Source organism: Drosophila kikkawai, unplaced genomic scaffold (genome assembly GCF_030179895.1).
Source record: "Drosophila kikkawai strain 14028-0561.14 unplaced genomic scaffold, DkikHiC1v2 scaffold_50, whole genome shotgun sequence".
NCBI lineage: Eukaryota > Metazoa > Arthropoda > Insecta > Diptera > Drosophilidae > Drosophila > Drosophila kikkawai.
This window is the reverse complement of record NW_027222710.1, coordinates 53,440-57,000: the sequence shown is the minus strand read 5'-3', so window position 1 is coordinate 57,000 and position 3,561 is coordinate 53,440. Positions and strand designations below refer to the sequence as shown.

Below are 3,561 nucleotides of genomic sequence, written 5' to 3'. Positions count from 1 at the left end.
ACTTCCACAACTCCGCACACTGCCCTGCGAACAAAGAAGACCCCAACACGAAAAAATGTGGAAACTGCGGAGGAAACCATACAGCTAACTACAGAGGCTGTGAGGTCTACAAGGAGCTGAAGAGTCGCATGCGAAGAGCGACAGCTACACGCCAACAAAATACACAAAATGTGTATTTTAATTCAAAAACTACTCCAGATGTATTTTTTGCCAAAGCAGCCAGATCTTCTTTTGGTCCGCTAAATGCCCCCACGGGCATCTACTACGCCGAAGCTCTACGGACAGGTATGCAAAATCCACTCCCCTCAAACTTGTAGTGTACGTAGTTTTAAATATTTTTATTATGTGGCCTTTTTATAGAGGGTGGTAGTTACTATAAAAGAGGACCTTGTACTTCCTTCGCTAGGGATGCGCACTCTTGCTATGCTCGGGTCTAGCTCGCCGTAGGTCGGGGTTCTTTTAGCTAGGGATAGTACGACGCTACTACATTTAATTAGTGCGGCTTATTCAAAACAATAAATCATAATCAAGCTGAACTAGAGAAATAATATCGGAGACTGAATCTATAAATATACTACGGATGCACGCCGACTCGCGTTAAAGCTGAACTAAGGATTCTGATAGGTATTGGGAATTAAGGTGTTAATAATTCCATGAGTCTTTACCCTCCCTACCATGACAATGTTTCTTAAATTCCTCATTGTCCCTTAGCCGAGTTCAAATAACCCTACCACATAATAAAGTAAATGTCCGACACAAGTGCTCGACAAACCATTATAATTATTTATTCAACATTCATATTCAATAAATTTCTATTTCATTTGTAATTCCATTTCTCCAAATTTATCTTATTGATTCTAAATTTAATTTTAATTACAAATAACAAATCTTAATCTATCTTCTATTCTTTCCTATTTATTCCCTAACCCATAGTTTAATTCATAATATTTAATATTTAATAAGAAGTAGTAATAAGCATTTATATATCAATTAAAGAAAATTCAAATTATTATAGATCAAGAGCAAGATTTCAAACGACACTAGAGCGGCATTTTATAGAACTTTTATAATGGGTATTTGTTGTTCTTGTTGTTGTTTTATTTAGTACTCACGACCTTTTAATTATCCACTCCATGATGTGTGCGTAAAGTTGGGCCCAAGTTCACGTCGACATTGAAGAGCTGTTGGTCAAATTTATAGAACCTGTAGTAGCCAAGAGGCAGGTGCTCACTAGATACTGTGGGTTTTCCAGTGTACAATCGGATCGGTATTTGTGCACTTCTTGCTATGCTCGGTTCAAAGCTCGTCGGATATGGCGTGGGCCTTCCTCACCGATTATAAGTCACACCCTTTCACTACTGTAATAAAAGTTTAAGTGCACATTCTGTAAACTAAATGATTGGTCAACGGTTGAATTAATCGGACGTACGGACGGACCCTAAAGAGTAGGTATAAGAGAGGAACACTCGCGTTGGGGGTGGCTGAAGTGTCATCCGCCCCCACGTCTTTACCCTCCCTGCCGTGGTAAACTCTGATAATTTAAGTGTTACCCCTTAACTAAGTTCATCTTTTCGATCTTAGCTCATTCTGAAGTAATTCGACATCCACTTGCTGTATTAACATAGAACAAAGATATACGTTTTTACTCCATTATTATTTCGTTAAACTTCAGGATAATTCATAATTCTGTCTCTTATAATTATTAATCATTTTCTTAATTTATCTAATCCCTGGATATTTATCTCTACGTTAATTGAAATTCATATAAACAAACGCGTAAATGTGCGGCTCGCTTAGGATCCCGTTTAAGTTATACATACGATCGATATATATATATATACAGAATAAATCAAATATGCGGCCTTGGTGCCAATTTACTTTCGATATACTGACTTACGCTCAGATCCTCCGCTGCTGGTTCGTTGGGCCCATCGAAGTTGCAGGTGCTGATGGCTGTTAGTTGGAAAGTTCAGAAACGATATTTAAATGGGACGCTCGCGTTCGCATTCACATATTACGCTAAACGGCAGAGAAGCAACAACAATATCAGTTACTTTCTATCTAATGTTACGCATTACTCTAAATTTAATCGATCTCAAAACTTTACGTCCTTCGGGTTACTGGAATCATCCAGCGGGAGCGCGCTGCTCACCGCGACGCGCCTCCAACTTCTTCGACAGGTCACATGCCTGCCGCTCAAGCGAGCTCTCTATCCGGCTGCGCCTGCTCCTGCCTAGTCTCCGCTCAGCTACCTTCGCTGCACCTCCACTGTTCCTACTGGCTTATGCTCGAAAAGGTAATGCTTAGCCGCTGTCCATACAGCCGAATCGCCTTAGTTGGGGCTGCACGAGGCCGGTTACATTACTCCGAGAACTTAGACACAGGCCGCCTCTGGTCTGACTCTTGGAGATTTCTCGCTCCCGGTTTAGTGCGGTCGCACTCGGATCGCTATAGCTCCTTGGCAGCCGACGTGGCAAAGCAGAGGTTCCCAAAAAGTAGGGTTACGCGCACGTGCTGCGTTGGCCGCACGTCGACGTCTCTGCCGCCGTAGGGCCTCCGAAAAGTTAGGTTATGGCCGCTCGGTCGCACAGCGTTGGGCTGCACGTCGACGTCGCTGCCGCCGTAGGGCTTCCAAAGAGTAAGGTTATGGCCGCTCGGTTGCACCGCGCCGCCTTGTTCGCTGATCGCCAACTTTTGCCGCGTGTGGCTGCCACGCCGGCGATACGCCACGCTTAGCGAAGGACGTAAGAGCCGTCGCCTAGCGCCAAACTAGCCCTGCACAACAAAAGGGTTAACTACACTATAAACTCTGCCGTTCCGTAGTTAATATTTACCCGTTCTCACTCGTGCACAACACTTATTAAGTTTTGTCACTGGTCTCTTGCTGGCACTTTACTATTAATTCGATTGAAACTGTATAATCCACGTGCCGGAATTATTATAGTAAAAATGATCTACGATGCGTGTGCTTTGCTCTGGTTTTCAATTTCAAGTGAGCGAGCGTCACAAAATTTCTCTACACGCAGCGTGCCTTGCATAGCAAACGAGCCAAAAGCTACGGGACTTTTCCCAAATCCTTTCTCGCGCTCTCGATGCTCGCGAGCGAAGGACTGGAGGAAGGAAAAAGAAGCCAAAAATCGTACGATTTCGCTGGCGCTGCGAATGCAGGTAGAAGAAAAACGGCATGTTCTGGAAGGCGCTACCCTACACTCTAGTCGCGGCATATGCGTTTCGATGAGTCGGTTCTATCATTTAAACTTACGATTATACTTATTTATATTTTCCTATTTGTTTTCCCTGCCCTTACCCTCTGACCCCTACACCACAGTTAACTCATCGAGAGTCCTACTCGAAGAGGTTTTAACTGAAAAAGGTCAGACAAGAATCGTTCTAGCTCTTTATGTCTTTCAGGTGATACACCCCTAAGGATTTCCCGACATCGTTTTCTAATTCATAGTAAATATGGCTAAGCTTCTTAGTAACTGTCGCTTTCATAAAGACTGGAGCCAGCTTACTGTTGAATTGTTTAGCCGCATTGCTTTGCGCAAAACTACGGGCATA

At 43.3% G+C, this 3,561-nt stretch overlaps 1 long non-coding RNA gene across 1 annotated transcript; it reads right to left on the bottom strand.

Annotated features, from left to right (window-relative positions):
- Window positions 1–2,050: 2,050 nt before the first annotated feature.
- Window positions 2,051–3,042, bottom strand: LOC138929577 (uncharacterized). The gene is made up of 2 exons (XR_011445826.1): window positions 2,835–3,042; window positions 2,051–2,775 (listed from the first exon to the last, which is right to left on the bottom strand). It is a non-coding gene; the product is annotated as an uncharacterized lncRNA (long non-coding RNA).
- Between the last annotated feature and the right edge of the window lie 519 nt (window positions 3,043–3,561).